General features: G+C 46.5%; 1 long non-coding RNA gene across 1 annotated transcript in view; it reads left to right on the forward strand.

Moving 5' to 3' along the window:
• The window catches only part of LOC145857978 (uncharacterized), a 242,235-nt gene that overhangs the window by 186,459 nt on the left and 36,965 nt on the right, over nt 1-18,811 (forward strand). The gene's annotated exons all lie outside the window — the stretch shown is intronic.

Raw genomic sequence — 18,811 nt, forward strand, 5'->3', positions numbered from 1 at the left:
CCCCAACAGCATCTAACACAGGACTCATAGCAACAACAAAACCCCCAACAGCATCTAACACAGGACTCATAGCAACAACAAAACATCCCAACAGGATCCAACACAGGACTCATAGCAACAACAAAACCCCCAACAGCATCCAACACAGGACTCATAGCAACAACAAAAGCCCCCAACAGCATCTAACACAGGACTCATAGCAACAACAAAACCCCAACAGCCTCTAACACAGGACTCATAGCAACAACAAAACACCCCAACAGACTCTAACACAGGACTCATAGCAACAACAAAACCCCCAACAGGATCCAACACAGGACTCATAGCAACAACAAAACCCCCAACAGCCTCTAACACAGGACTCATAGCAACAACAAAACCCCCAACAGCCTCTAACACAGGACTCATAGCAACAACAAAACACCCCAACAGCCTCTAACACAGGACTCATAGCAACAACAAAACCCCCAACAGCATCTAACACAGGACTCATAGCAACAACAAAACCCCCAACAGCCTCTAACACAGGACTCATAGCAACAACAAAACCCCCAACAGCATCTAACACAGGACTCATAGCAACAACAAAACCCCCAACAGGATCCAACACAGGACTCATAGCAACAACAAAACCCCCAACAGCATCTAACACAGGACTCATAGCAACAACAAAACCCCCAACAGCCTCTAACACAGGACTCATAGCAACAACAAAACCCCCCAACAGCATCTAACACAGGACTCATAGCAACAACAAAACACCCCAACAGCATCTAACACAGGACTCATAGCAACAACAAAACACCCCAACAGCCTCTAACACAGGACTCATAGCAACAACAAAACACCCCAACAGCCTCTAACACAGGACTCATAGCAACAACAAAACACCCCAACAGCATCTAACACAGGACTCATAGCAACAACAAAACACCCCAACAGCATCCAACACAGGACTCATAGCAACAACAAAACCCCCAACAGCAACTAACACAGGACTCATAGCAACAACAAAACCCCCCAACAGCCTCTAACACAGGACTCATAGCAACAACAAAACCCCCAACAGCCTCTAACACAGGACTCATAGCAACAACAAAACCCCCAACAGCCTCTAACACAGGACTCATAGCAACAACAAAACACCCCAACAGCATCTAACACAGGACTCATAGCAACAACAAAACCCCCAACAGCCTCTAACACAGGACTCATAGCAACAACAAAACACCCATACAGCATCTAACACTGGACTCATAGCAACAACAAAACCCCCAACAGCCTCTAACACAGGACTCATAGCAACAACAAAACCCCCAACAGCATCTAACACAGGACTCATAGCAACAACAAAACCCCCAACAGCATCTAACACAGGACTCATAGCAACAACAAAACCCCCAACAGCCTCTAACACAGGACTCATAGCAACAACAAAACCCCCAACAGCCTCTAACACAGGACTCATAGCAACAACAAAACACCCCAACAGCCTCTAACACAGGACTCATAGCAACAACAAAACCCCCCAACAGCATCTAACACAGGACTCATAGCAACAACAAAACCCCCAACAGCATCTAACACAGGACTCATAGCAACAACAAAACCCCCAACAGCATCCAACACAGGACTCATAGCAACAACAAAACCCCCAACAGCATCTAACACAGGACTCATAGCAACAACAAAACCCCCAACAGCATCTAACACAGGACTCATAGCAACAACAAAACCCCCAACAGCATCCAACACAGGACTCATAGCAACAACAAAACCCCCAACAGGATTCAACACAGGACTCATAGCAACAACAAAACCCCCAACAGGATCCAACACAGGACTCATAGCAACAACAAAACCCCCAACAGCCTCTAACACAGGACTCATAGCAACAACAAAACCCCCAACAGCCTCTAACACAGGACTCATAGCAACAACAAAACACCCCAACAGCCTCTAACACAGGACTCATAGCAACAACAAAACCCCAACAGCCTCTAACACAGGACTCATAGCAACAACAAAACCCCCAACAGCCTCTAACACAGGACTCATAGCAACAACAAAACCCCCAACAGCCTCTAACACAGGACTCATAGCAACAACAAAACACCCCAACAGCCTCTAACACAGGACTCATAGCAACAACAAAACACCCCAACAGCATCTAACACAGGACTCATAGCAACAACAAAACACCCCAACAGCATCTAACACAGGACTCATAGCAACAACAAAACCCCCAACAGGATCCAACACAGGACTCATAGCAACAACAAAACCCCCAACAGCATCTAACACAGGACTCATAGCAACAACAAAACCGCCCCAACAGCATCTAACACAGGACTCATAGCAACAACAAAACCCCCAACAGGATTCAACACAGGACTCATAGCAACAACAAACCCCCAACAGCATCTAACACAGGACTCATAGCAACAACAAAACCCCCAACAGCCTCTAACACAGGACTCATAGCAACAACAAAACCCCCAACAGCATCTAACACAGGACTCATAGCAACAACAAAACACCCCAACAGCATCCAACACAGGACTCATAGCAACAACAAAACACCCCAACAGCATCTAACACAGGACTCATAGCAACAACAAAACCCCCCAACAGCATCTAACACAGGACTAATAGCAACAACAAAACCCCCCAACAGCATCTAACACAGGACTCATAGCAACAACAAAACACCCCAACAGCATCTAACACAGGACTCATAGCAACAACAAAACACCCCAACAGCATCTAACACAGGACTCATAGCAACAACAAAACACCCCAACAGCCTCTAACACAGGACTCATAGCAACAACAAAACCCCCAACAGCCTCTAACACAGGACTCATAGCAACAACAAAACACCCCAACAGCATCTAACACAGGACTCATAGCAACAACAAAACCCCCAACAGCCTCTAACACAGGACTCATAGCAACAACAAAACCCCCAACAGCATCTAACACAGGACTCATAGCAACAACAAAACCCCCAACAGCATCTAACACAGGACTCATAGCAACAACAAAATCCCCAACAGCCTCTAACACAGGACTCATAGCAACAACAAAACCCCCAACAGCCTCTAACACAGGACTCATAGCAACAACAAAACCCCCAACAGGATCCAACACAGGACTCATAGCAACAACAAAACCCCCAACAGCCTCTAACACAGGACTCATAGCAACAACAAAACCCCCAACAGCCTCTAACACAGGACTCATAGCAACAACAAAACACCCCAACAGCCTCTAACACAGGACTCATAGCAACAACAAAACCCCCAACAGCATCTAACACAGGACTCATAGCAACAACAAAACCCCCAACAGCCTCTAACACAGGACTCATAGCAACAACAAAACCCCCAACAGCATCTAACACAGGACTCATAGCAACAACAAAACCCCCAACAGGATCCAACACAGGACTCATAGCAACAACAAAACCCCCAACAGCATCTAACACAGGACTCATAGCAACAACAAAACCCCCAACAGCCTCTAACACAGGACTCATAGCAACAACAAAACCCCCCAACAGCATCTAACACAGGACTCATAGCAACAACAAAACACCCCAACAGCATCTAACACAGGACTCATAGCAACAACAAAACACCCCAACAGCCTCTAACACAGGACTCATAGCAACAACAAAACACCCCAACAGCCTCTAACACAGGACTCATAGCAACAACAAAACACCCCAACAGCATATAACACAGGACTCATAGCAACAACAAAACACCCCAACAGCATCCAACACAGGACTCATAGCAACAACAAAACCCCCAACAGCAACTAACACAGGACTCATAGCAACAACAAAACCCCCCAACACCCTCTAACACAGGACTCATAGCAACAACAAAACCCCCAACAGCATCTAACACAGGACTCATAGCAACAACAAAACCCCCAACAACATCTAACACAGGACTCATAGCAACAACAAAACCCCCAACAGCCTCTAACACAGGACTCATAGCAACAACAAAACCCCCAACAGCCTCTAACACAGGACTCATAGCAACAACAAAACACCCCAACAGCCTCTAACACAGGACTCATAGCAACAACAAAACCCCCCAACAGCATCTAACACAGGACTCATAGCAACAACAAAACCCCCAACAGCATCTAACACAGGACTCATAGCAACAACAAAACCCCCAACAGCATCCAACACAGGACTCATAGCAACAACAAAACCCCCAACAGCATCTAACACAGGACTCATAGCAACAACAAAACCCCCAACAGCATCTAACACAGGACTCATAGCAACAACAAAACCCCCAACAGCATCTAACACAGGACTCATAGCAACAACAAAACCCCCAACAGCATCTAACACAGGACTCATAGCAACAACAAAACCCCCAACAGCATCTAACACAGGACTCATAGCAACAACAAAACCCCCCAACAGCATCTAACACAGGACTCATAGCAACAACAAAACCCCCAACAGGATCCAACACAGGACTCATAGCAACAACAAAACCCCCAACAGCCTCTAACACAGGACTCATAGCAACAACAAAACACCCCAACAGCATCTAACACAGGACTCATAGCAACAACAAAAACCCCAACAGCATCTAACACAGGACTCATAGCAACAACAAAACCCACAACAGCCTCTAACACAGGACTCATAGCAACAACAAAACACCCCAACAGCCTCTAACACAGGACTCATAGCAACAACAAAACCCCCAACAGCATCTAACACAGGACTCATAGCAACAACAAAACCCCCAACAGCATCTAACACAGGACTCATAGCAACAAAAAAAAAAACAACAGCATCCAACACAGGACTCATAGCAACAACAAAACCCCCAACAGCATCTAACACAGGACTCATAGCAACAACAAAACCCCCAACAGCATCCAACACAGGACTCATAGCAACAACAAAACCCCCAACAGGATCCAACACAGGACTCATAGCAACAACAAAACCCCCAACAGCCTCTAACACAGGACTCATAGCAACAACAAAACCCCCAACAGCCTCTAACACAGGACTCATAGCAACAACAAAACACCCCAACAGCCTCTAACACAGGACTCATAGCAACAACAAAACCCCCAACAGCATCTAACACAGGACTCATAGCAACAACAAAACCCCCAACAGCCTCTAACACAGGACTCATAGCAACAACAAAACCCCCAACAGCATCTAACACAGGACTCATAGCAACAACAAAACCCCCAACAGGATCCAACACAGGACTCATAGCAACAACAAAACCCCCAACAGCATCTAACACAGGACTCATAGCAACAACAAAACCCCCAACAGCCTCTAACACAGGACTCATAGCAACAACAAAACCCCCCAACAGCATCTAACACAGGACTCATAGCAACAACAAAACACCCCAACAGCATCTAACACAGGACTCATAGCAACAACAAAACACCCCAACAGCCTCTAACACAGGACTCATAGCAACAACAAAACACCCCAACAGCCTCTAACACAGGACTCATAGCAACAACAAAACCCCCAACAGCATCTAACACAGGACTCATAGCAACAACAAAACCCCCAACAGCATCTAACACAGGACTCATAGCAACAACAAAACCCCCAACAGCCTCTAACACAGGACTCATAGCAACAACAAAACCCCCAACAGCCTCTAACACAGGACTCATAGCAACAACAAAACACCCCAACAGCCTCTAACACAGGACTCATAGCAACAACAAAACCCCCCAACAGCATCTAACACAGGACTCATAGCAACAACAAAACCCCCAACAGCATCTAACACAGGACTCATAGCAACAACAAAACCCCCAACAGCATCCAACACAGGACTCATAGCAACAACAAAACCCCCAACAGCATCTAACACAGGACTCATAGCAACAACAAAACCCCCAACAGCATCTAACACAGGACTCATAGCAACAACAAAACCCCCAACAGCATCTAACACAGGACTCATAGCAACAACAAAACCCCCAACAGCATCTAACACAGGACTCATAGCAACAACAAAACCCCCAACAGCATCTAACACAGGACTCATAGCAACAACAAAACCCCCCAACAGCATCTAACACAGGACTCATAGCAACAACAAAACCCCCAACAGGATCCAACACAGGACTCATAGCAACAACAAAACCCCCAACAGCCTCTAACACAGGACTCATAGCAACAACAAAACACCCCAACAGCATCTAACACAGGACTCATAGCAACAACAAAAACCCCAACAGCATCTAACACAGGACTCATAGCAACAACAAAACCCACAACAGCCTCTAACACAGGACTCATAGCAACAACAAAACACCCCAACAGCCTCTAACACAGGACTCATAGCAACAACAAAACCCCCAACAGCCTCTAACACAGGACTCATAGCAACAACAAAACCCCCAACAGCATCTAACACAGGACTCATAGCAACAACAAAACCCCCAACAGCATCTAACACAGGACTCATAGCAACAACAAAACCCCCAACAGCATCTAACACAGGACTCATAGCAACAACAAAAAAAACCAACAGCATCCAACACAGGACTCATAGCAACAACAAAACCCCCAACAGCATCTAACACAGGAATCATAGCAACAACAAAACCCCCAACAGCATCCAACACAGGACTCATAGCAACAACAAAACCCCCAACAGGATTCAACACAGGACTCATAGCAACAACAAAACCCCCAACAGGATCCAACACAGGACTCATAGCAACAACAAAACCCCCAACAGCCTCTAACACAAGACTCATAGCAACAACAAAACCCCCAACAGCCTCTAACACAGGACTCATAGCAACAACAAAACACCCCAACAGCCTCTAACACAGGACTCATAGCAACAACAAAACCCCCAACAGCATCCAACACAGGACTCATAGCAACAACAAAACCCCCAACAGGATTCAACACAGGACTCATAGCAACAACAAAACCCCCAACAGGATCCAACACAGGACTCATAGCAACAACAAAACCCCCAACAGCCTCTAACACAAGACTCATAGCAACAACAAAACCCCCAACAGCCTCTAACACAGGACTCATAGCAACAACAAAACACCCCAACAGCCTCTAACACAGGACTCATAGCAACAACAAAACCCCCAACATCATCTAACACAGGACTCATAGCAACAACAAAACACCCCAACAGCATCTAACACAGGACTCATAGCAACAACAAAACCCCCAACAGCATCCAACACAGGACTCATAGCAACAACAAAACCCCCAACAGGATCCAACACAGGACTCATAGCAACAACAAAACCCCCAACAGCATCTAACACAGGACTCATAGCAACAACAAAACCCCCAACAGCCTCTAACACAGGACTCATAGCAACAACAAAACCCCCAACAGCCTCTAACACAGGACTCATAGCAACAACAAAACATTCCAACAGCATCTAACACAGGACTCATAGCAACAACAAAACCCCCAACAGCATCTAACACAGGACTCATAGCAACAACAAAACCCCCAACAGCATCCAACACAGGACTCATAGCAACAACAAAACCCCCAACAGGATCCAACACAGGACTCATAGCAACAACAAAACCCCCAACAGCATCTAACACAGGACTCATAGCAACAACAAAACCCCCAACAGCCTCTAACACAGGACTCATAGCAACAACAAAACACCCCAACAGCCTCTAACACAGGACTCATAGCAACAACAAAACACCCCAACAGCCTCTAACACAGGACTCATAGCAACAACAAAACCCCCAACAGCATCTAACACAGGACTCATAGCAACAACAAAACCCCCAACAGGATCCAACACAGGACTCATAGCAACAACAAAACACCCCAACAGCATCCAACACAGGACTCATAGCAACAACAAAACCCCCAACAGCATCTAACACAGGACTCATAGCAACAACAAAACACCCCAACAGCATCCAACACAGGACTCATAGCAACAACAAAACCCCCAACAGCATCTAACACAGGACTCATAGCAACAACAAAACACCCCAACAGCATCTAACACAGGACTCATAGCAACAACAAAACCCCCAACAGGATCTAACACAGGACTCATAGCAACAACAAAACCCCCAACAGCCTCTAACACAGGACTCATAGCAACAACAAAACCCCCAACAGCCTCTAACACAGGACTCATAGCAACAACAAAACACCCCAACAGCCTCTAACACAGGACTCATAGCAACAACAAAACACCCCAACAGCCTCTAACACAGGACTCATAGCAAAAACAAAACGCCCAACAGCATCTAACACAGGACTCATAGCAACAACAAAACACCCCAACAGGATCTAACACAGGACTCATAGCAACAACAAAACCCCCAACAGCCTCTAACACAGGACTCATAGCAACAACAAAACCCCCAACAGCCTCTAACACAGGACTCATAGCAACAACACAACACCCCAACAGCATCTAACACAGGACTCATAGCAACAACAAAGCCCCCAACAGCATCTAATACAGGACTCATAGCAACAACAAAACCCCCAACAGCATCCAACACAGGACTCATAGCAACAACAAAACACCCCAACAGCATCCAACACAGGACTCATAGCAACAACAAAACACCCCAACAGGATCTAACACAGGACTCATAGCAACAACAAAACAACCCAACAGCCTCTAACACAGGACTCATAGCAACAACACAACACCCCAACAGCATCTAACACAGGACTCATAGCAACAACAAAGCCCCCAACAGCATCTAATACAGGACTCATAGCAACAACAAAACCCCCAACAGCATCCAACACAGGACTCATAGCAACAACAAAACACCCCAACAGCATCCAACACAGGACTCATAGCAACAACAAAACACCCCAACAGGATCTAACACAGGACTCATAGCAACAACAAAACCCCCAACAGCCTCTAACACAGGACTCATAGCAACAACAAAACACCCCAACAGGATCTAACACAGGACTCATAGCAACAACAAAACCCCCAACAGCCTCTAACACAGGACTCATAGCAACAACAAAACCCCCAACAGCCTCTAACACAGGACTCATAGCAACAACAAAACCCCCAACAGCATCTAACACAGGACTCATAGCAACAACAAAACCCCCAACAGCATCTAACACAGGACTCATAGCAACAACAAAACACCCCAACAGCATCTAACACAGGACTCATAGCAACAACAAAACCCCCAACAGCATCTAACACAGGACTCATAGCAACAACAAAACCCCCAACAGGATCCAACACAGGACTCATAGCAACAACAAAACCCCCAACAGCCTCTAACACAGGACTCATAGCAACAACAAAACCCCCAACAGCATCTAACACAGGACTCATAGCAACAACAAAGCCCCCAACAGCATCTAATACAGGACTCATAGCAACAACAAAACACCCCAACAGCCTCCAACACAGGACTCACAGCAACAACAAAACCCCCCAACAGGATCTAACACAGGACTCATAGCAACAACAAAACCCCCAACAGCATCTAACACAGGACTCATAGCAACAACAAAACCCCCAACAGCATCTAACACAGGACTCATAGCAACAACAAAACACCCCAACAGCATCTAACACAGGACTCATAGCAACAACAAAACCCCCAACAGCATCTAACACAGGACTCATAGCAACAACAAAACCCCCAACAGGATCCAACACAGGACTCATAGCAACAACAAAACCCCCAACAGGATCCAACACAGGACTCATAGCAACAACAAAACCCCCAACAGCATCCAACACAGGACTCATAGCAACAACAAAAACCCCAACAGCCTCTAACACAGGACTCATAGCAACAACAAAACCCCCAACAGCATCTAACACAGGACTCATAGCAACAACAAAGCCCCCAACAGCATCTAATACAGGACTCATAGCAACAACAAAACACCCCAACAGCCTCCAACACAGGACTCACAGCAACAACAAAACCCCCCAACAGGATCTAACACAGGACTCATAGCAACAACAAAACACCCCAACAGCATCTAACACAGGACTCATAGCAACAACAAAACCCCCAACAGGATCTAACACAGGACTCATAGCAACAACAAAACCCCCAACAGCCTCTAACACAGGACTCATAGCAACAACAAATCCCCCAACAGCATCTAACACAGGACTCATAGCAACAACAAAACACCCCAACAGCATCCAACACAGGACTCATAGCAACAACAAAACACCCCAACAGCCTCTAACACAGGACTCATAGCAACAACAAAACACCCCAACAGCCTCTAACACAGGACTCATAGCAACAACAAAACACCCCAACAGCCTCTAACACAGGACTCATAGCAACAACAAAACCCCCAACAGCCTCTAACACAGGACTTATAGCAACAACAAAACACCCCAACAGCCTCTAACACAGGACTCATAGCAACAACAAAACACCCCAACAGGATCCAACACAGGACTCATAGCAACAACAAAACCCCCAACAGCATCCAACACAGGACTCATAGCAACAACAAAACACCCCAACAGCATCCAACACAGGACTCATAGCAACAACAAAACACCCCAACAGGATCTAACACAGGACTCATAGCAACAACAAAACCCCCAACAGCCTCTAACACAGGACTCATAGCAACAACAAAACACCCCAACAGGATCTAACACAGGACTCATAGCAACAACAAAACCCCCAACAGCCTCTAACACAGGACTCATAGCAACAACAAAACCCCCAACAGCCTCTAACACAGGACTCATAGCAACAACAAAACCCCCAACAGCATCTAACACAGGACTCATAGCAACAACAAAACCCCCAACAGCATCTAACACAGGACTCATAGCAACAACAAAACACCCCAACAGCATCTAACACAGGACTCATAGCAACAACAAAACCCCCAACAGCATCTAACACAGGACTCATAGCAACAACAAAACCCCCAACAGGATCCAACACAGGACTCATAGCAACAACAAAACCCCCAACAGCCTCTAACACAGGACTCATAGCAACAACAAAACCCCCAACAGCATCTAACACAGGACTCATAGCAACAACAAAACAATCCAGCAGCCTCTAACACAGGACTCATAGCAACAACAAAACACCCCAACAGGATCTAACACAGGACTCATAGCAACAACAAAACCCCCAACAGCCTCTAACACAGGACTCATAGTAACAACAAAACCCCCAACAGCCTCTAACACAGGACTCATAGCAACAACAAAACCCCCAAAAGGATCCAACACAGGACTCATTGCAACAACAAAACACCCCAACAGCCTCTAACACAGGACTCATAGCAACAACACAACACCCCAACAGCATCTAACACAGGACTCATAGCAACAACAAAGCCCCCAACAGCATCTAATACAGGACTCACAGCAACAACAAAACACCCCAACAGCCTCCAACACAGGACTCACAGCAACAACAAAACACCCCAACAGGATCTAACACAGGACTCATAGCAACAACAAAACCCCCAACAGCATCTAACACAGGACTCATAGCAACAACAAAACCCCCAACAGGATCTAACACAGGACTCATAGCAACAACAAAACCCCCAACAGCCTCTAACACAGGACTCATAGCAACAACAAAACCCCCAACAGCATCTAACACAGGACTCATAGCAACAACAAAACACCCCAACAGCATCCAACACAGGACTCATAGCAACAACAAAACACCCCAACAGCCTCTAACACAGGACTCATAGCAACAACAAAACACCCCAACATCCTCTAACACAGGACTCATAGCAACAACAAAACACCCCAACAGCCTCTAACACAGGACTCATAGCAACAACAAAACCCCCAACAGGATCTAACACAGGACTCATAGCAACAACAAAACCCCCAACAGCCTCTAACACAGGACTCATAGCAACAACAAATCCCCCAACAGCATCTAACACAGGACTCATAGCAACAACAAAACACCCCAACAGCATCCAACACAGGACTCATAGCAACAACAAAACACCCCAACAGCCTCTAACACAGGACTCATAGCAACAACAAAACACCCCAACAGCCTCTAACACAGGACTCATAGCAACAACAAAACACCCCAACAGCCTCTAACACAGGACTCATAGCAACAACAAAACCCCCAACAGCCTCTAACACAGGACTTATAGCAACAACAAAACACCCCAACAGCCTCTAACACAGGACTCATAGCAACAACAAAACACCCCAACAGGATCCAACACAGGACTCATAGCAACAACAAAACCCCCAACAGCATCCAACACAGGACTCATAGCAACAACAAAACACCCCAACAGCATCCAACACAGGACTCATAGCAACAACAAAACACCCCAACAGGATCTAACACAGGACTCATAGCAACAACAAAACCCCCAACAGCCTCTAACACAGGACTCATAGCAACAACAAAACACCCCAACAGGATCTAACACAGGACTCATAGCAACAACAAAACCCCCAACAGCCTCTAACACAGGACTCATAGCAACAACAAAACCCCCAACAGCCTCTAACACAGGACTCATAGCAACAACAAAACCCCCAACAGCATCTAACACAGGACTCATAGCAACAACAAAACCCCCAACAGCATCTAACACAGGACTCATAGCAACAACAAAACACCCCAACAGCATCTAACACAGGACTCATAGCAACAACAAAACCCCCAACAGCATCTAACACAGGACTCATAGCAACAACAAAACCCCCAACAGGATCCAACACAGGACTCATAGCAACAACAAAACCCCCAACAGCCTCTAACACAGGACTCATAGCAACAACAAAACCCCCAACAGCATCTAACACAGGACTCATAGCAACAACAAAACAATCCAGCAGCCTCTAACACAGGACTCATAGCAACAACAAAACACCCCAACAGGATCTAACACAGGACTCATAGCAACAACAAAACCCCCAACAGCCTCTAACACAGGACTCATAGCAACAACAAAACCCCCAACAGCCTCTAACACAGGACTCATAGCAACAACAAAACCCCCAAAAGGATCCAACACAGGACTCATAGCAACAACAAAACAATCCAGCAGCCTCTAACACAGGACTCATAGCAACAACAAAACCCCCAACAGCCTCTAACACAGGACTCATAGCAACAACAAAACCCCCAACAGCATCTAACACAGGACTCATAGCAACAACAAAACCCCCAACAGCATCTAACACAGGACTCATAGCAACAACAAAACACCCCAACAGCATCTAACACAGGACTCATAGCAACAACAAAACCCCCAACAGCATCTAACACAGGACTCATAGCAACAACAAAACCCCCAACAGGATCCAACACAGGACTCATAGCAACAACAAAACCCCCAACAGCCTCTAACACAGGACTCATAGCAACAACAAAACCCCCAACAGCATCTAACACAGGACTCATAGCAACAACAAAACAATCCAGCAGCCTCTAACACAGGACTCATAGCAACAACAAAACACCCCAACAGGATCTAACACAGGACTCATAGCAACAACAAAACCCCCAACAGCCTCTAACACAGGACTCATAGCAACAACAAAACCCCCAACAGCCTCTAACACAGGACTCATAGCAACAACAAAACACCCCAACAGCCTCTAACACAGGACTCATAGCAACAACACAACACCCCAACAGCATCTAACACAGGACTCATAGCAACAACAAAGCCCCCAACAGCATCTAATACAGGACTCACAGCAACAACAAAACACCCCAACAGCCTCCAACACAGGACTCACAGCAACAACAAAACACCCCAACAGGATCTAACACAGGACTCATAGCAACAACAAAACCCCCAACAGCATCTAACACAGGACTCATAGCAACAACAAAACCCCCAACAGGATCTAACACAGGACTCATAGCAACAACAAAACCCCCAACAGCCTCTAACACAGGACTCATAGCAACAACAAAACCCCCAACAGCATCTAACACAGGACTCATAGCAACAACAAAACACCCCAACAGCATCCAACACAGGACTCATAGCAACAACAAAACACCCCAACAGCCTCTAACACAGGACTCATAGCAACAACAAAACACCCCAACATCCTCTAACACAGGACTCATAGCAACAACAAAACACCCCAACAGCCTCTAACACAGGACTCATAGCAACAACAAAACCCCCAACAGCCTCTAACATAGGACTCATAGCAACAACAAAACACCCCAACAGCATCTAACACAGGACTCATAGCAACAACAAAACCCCCAACAGCATCTAACACAGGACTCATAGCAACAACAAAACCCCCAACAGCCTCTAACACAGGACTCATAGCAACAACAAAACCCCCAACAGCATCTAACACAGGACTCATAGCAACAACAAAACCCCCAACAGGATCCAACACAGGACTCATAGCAACAACAAAACGCCCAACAGCATCTAACACAGGACTCATAGCAACAACAAAACCCCCAACAGCCTCTAACACAGGACTCATAGCAACAACAAAACACCCCAACAGCCTCTAACACAGGACTCATAGCAACAACAAAACCCCCAACAGCCTCTAACACAGGACTCATAGCAACAACAAAACACCCCAACAGCCTCTAACACAGGACTCATAGCAACAACAAAACACCCCAACAGGATCCAACACAGGACTCATAGCAACAACAAAACCCCCAACAGCCTCTAACACAGGACTCATAGCAACAACAAAACACCCCAACAGGATCCAACACAGGACTCATAGCAACAACAAAACCCCCAACAGCATCCAACACAGGACTCATAGCAACAACAAAACACCCCAACAGCATCCAACACAGGACTCATAGCAACAACACAGGAGTCTACTCATAAATGCTCTATTCAGATAGGAGCACCAGGACTATATATCTCCTCTCCCTTTGCCGAGGATTGCTGCATTAAATGGATTAAAGCGTTGAGGAGGGCAGCCAAGCGTTCATTAATTTCCTCCTGACTGAGGAGAGCAGAGAAATAACTTGTTCGGCAGAGAGTGCTGTAGAATATGTCATCGTCCCAAATGGCACCCTATTCCCTATATTGTGTACAACCTACCTTATGAGCCCTGGTCAACAGTAATAAACTACATAAGGAATACAGTGCGATTTGGAAGGCACACCATGTAATTCACATTGAGCTAGAATGGGGTAGAGCTTGTGTACGTCAGGTGCATTTTGGGACGGTGATTTTGAGGCTGGGCGGTGAGGGCTGTGGATGTTTGCACAGGGTGAGTTCATTTGTGAGCAGAACGGGTGAGTGGAGGTGCAGTACTACAGTGTATTGGTGGAGGTGCAGTACTACAGTGTATTGGTGGAGGTGCAGTACTACAGTGTATTGGTGGAAGTGCAGTACTACAATGCATTGGTGATTAGTTTATTACCTTCATAGTACAGCAGTGTACGTAGCTGTGGTAGAGGAATGGCTAGAGTTAGGGCAGTGGTGGAAAAAGTACCCAATTTTCATTATTCTGCCCTCGCAAGAGTCCCTTCTTAAGCTTAGCAGATAGATAAACTCGGTACAGCTACTGTAGTGCAGAAGAATGATTTACTGCCACTGCTTCGTAGGTACAGTAATAGTGACTGAAATGAGTTAAACTGAACTATAGAAAGAAAATAACAATGAGTATGACTTATTGTATGCTAGCTGAATACTTGGTTTAATTCTCAGTATGAACATGTTCTTGTATACATGTTCATAAACATAGATATATGCCGCAATATGTTACAATTATTTTTACTTTACTTACAGACAATGCTTCTACAAAATGATAGCAAGAAGGATGGAGTTTGATAACATCTGCAGCTCTACAGTGTGACTTTCACCATTCTGGAATGTAAACAATTCTGCTTCTACAGGGTTTAGCATATTAAACGAACAACACACATCAGCACAGGACAGAGGCCCCAAGAGGTCAACAATGGAATTACACAATAGCCTAAAAGAACACAAACCCAACTTCAGGGGCCAGAACATTCATACTTGAGTAAAAGTCTAAAAGTATTTGGTTTTAAATGTACTTAAGCATCAAAAGTATAAATCATTTAAAATGTCTTATATTAAGCAAACCAGACGAAGCGATGTTCTTGTTTAAATTTTACAGACATTCAGGGGCACAGTTCAACACGCAGACATAATTTACAAACGAAGCATTTGTGTTTAGTGAATCCACCAGATCAGAGACAGTTGGGATGACCAGATTTGTTCTCTTGATAAGTGCAGGAATTAGACCATCTTCCTGTCCTGCTAAGCATTCAAAATGTAATGAGTACTTCTGGGTGTCAGGGAAAATGTATGGAGTAGAAAGTACATTATTTTCTTTTGAATGAAGTGGAGTAAAAGTAAAAGTTGTCAACAATATAAATAGTACTACTTTACACCACTGAGTTAGGTTAAGGGGTACAGCGGTGTATACAGCTGTGGTAGAGGAATGGGTAGAGTTAGGGTAAGGGGTACAGCGGTGTATATAGCTGTGGTAGAGGAATGGGTAGAGTTAGGGTAAGGGGTACAGCGGTGTATATAGCTGTGGTAGAGGAATGGGTAGAGTTAGGGTAAGGGGTACAGTGGTGTATATAGCTGTGGTAGAGGAATGGGTAGAGTTAGGGTAAGGGGTACAGCGGTGTATATAGCTGTGGTAGAGGAATGGGTAGAGTTAGGGTAAGGGGTACAGCGGTGTATATAGCTGTGGTAGAGGAATGGGTAGAGTTAGGGTAAGGGGTACAGTGGTGTATATAGCTGTGGTAGAGGAATGGGTAGAGTTAGGGTAAGGGGTACAGTGGTGTATATAGCTGTGGTAGAGGAATGGGTAGAGTTACGGTAAGGGGTACATCACTTTGCATTAGGCTGAGGTTGAGAGGAACATTGGCTCTGCCTCTGGCTTTAATACCTGTGTGTGTGTGTGTGTGTGTGTGTGTGTGTGTGTGTGTGTGTGTGTGTGTGTGTGTGTGTGTGTGTGTGTGTGTGTGTGTGTGTGTGTGTGTGTGTGTGTACATGCCTGTGTGTGTGCACGCTCAGTGTGTGTGTGTAGGGCTGGGCCAGAGTGGCTCAGTCTGCCAGATAATTACACACCCTGGTGGAGGAGGCTACTTGGTATTCTACACACACCCAGATGAGAGAGAGAGAGAAGGGGTGGATAGATTGAGAGAGAAGGGAGAAAGGGAGAGAAGGAATTAAGTGAGAGAGGGAAAGATGGAGGGGAGAGAAATGTAGAGAGAAAGATACAAAGAGAAAGGGATAGCGAGAGAGATGGACAGATTTGAGAGAAAAGGGAGAAAGAGAAAGTTGGGAGAGAGGGCGGGGGAGAGAGAAAGAAGGGAGAGGGGGAAGGGATAAGGGTGAGAGAGGGAAAGAGAGAGAGAACAGAGAAAGGCCATCTATCTCATTTAGTGCTGCAGTAGCAGTAGGTCGTCCCTCCCTCCAGACAGTAGCAGTAGGTCCTCCTTCCCTCCAGACAGTAGCAGTAGGTCGTCCCTCCCTCCAGACAGTAGCAGTAGGTCCTCCTTCCCTCCAGACAGTAGCAGTAGGTCGTCCCTCCCTCCAGACAGTAGCAGTAGGTCGTCCCTCCCTCCAGACAGTAGCAGTAGGTCGTCCGTCCCTCCAGACAGTAGCAGTAGGTCGTCCCTCCCTCCAGACAGTAGCAGTAGGTCCTCCTTCCCTCCAGACAGTAGCAGTAGGTCCTCCTTCCCTCCAGAAAGTAGCAGTAGGTCCTCCTTCCCTCCAGACAGTAGCAGTAGGTCGTCCCTCCCTCCAGACAGTAGCAGTAGGTCCTCCTTCCCTCCAGACAGTAGCAGTAGGTCCTCCTTCCCTCCAGACAGTAGCAGTAGGTCGTCCCTCCCTCCAGACAGTAGCAGTAGGTCCTCCTTCCCTCCAGACAGTAGCAGTAGGTCCTCCTTCCCTCCAGACAGTAGCAGTAGGTCCTCCTTCCCTCCAGAAAGTAGCAGTAGGTCCTCCTTCCCTCCAGACAGTAGCAGTAGGTCCTCCCTCCCTCCAAAAAGTAGCAGTAGGTCCTCCCTCCCTCCAAAAAGTAGCAGTAGGTCCTCCCTCCCTCCAGACAGTAGCAGTAGGTCCTCCTTCCCTCCAGACTTTAGCAGCAGATCCTCCCTCCAGACAGTAGCAGTAGATCCTCCCTCCACAGTAGCAGTAGGTCCTGCCTCCAGAAAGTAGCAGTAGGTCCTCCCTCCAGACAGTAGCAGTAGGTCCTCCCTCCAGACAGTAGCAGTAGGTCCTCCCTCCAGACAGTAGCAGTAGGTCCTCCCTCCAGACAGTAGCAGTAGGTCCTCCCTCCACACAGTAGCAGCAGGTCCTCCCTCCAGACAGCAGCATTAGATCCTCCTTCCCTCCAGACAATAACAGTAGGTCCTCCTTCCCTCCAGACTGTAGCAGTAGGTCCTCCATCCTTCCCTCCAGACAGTAGCAGTAGGTCCTCCTTCCCTCCAGACAATAACAGTAGGTCCTCCTTCCCTCCAGACTGTAGCAGTAGGTCCTCCTTCCCTCCAGACAGTAGCAGTAGGTCCTCCTTCCCTCCAGACAGTAGCAGTAGGTCCTCCTTCCCTCCAGACAGTAGCAGTAGGTCCTCCTTCCCTCCAGACAGTAGCAGTAGGTCCTCCTTCCCTCCAGACAGTAGCAGAAGGTCCTCCTTCCCTCCAGAAAGTAGCAGTAGGTCCTCCTTCCCTCCAGACAGTAGCAGTAGGTCCTCCCTCCCTCCAAAAAGTAGCAGTAGGTCCTCCCTCCCTCCAGACAGTAGCAGTAGGTCCTCCCTCCCTCCAGAC

This window comes from Salmo salar, chromosome 09 (assembly GCF_965601325.2).
Source record: "Salmo salar chromosome 09, fSalSal1, whole genome shotgun sequence".
Lineage (NCBI taxonomy): Eukaryota > Metazoa > Chordata > Actinopteri > Salmoniformes > Salmonidae > Salmo > Salmo salar.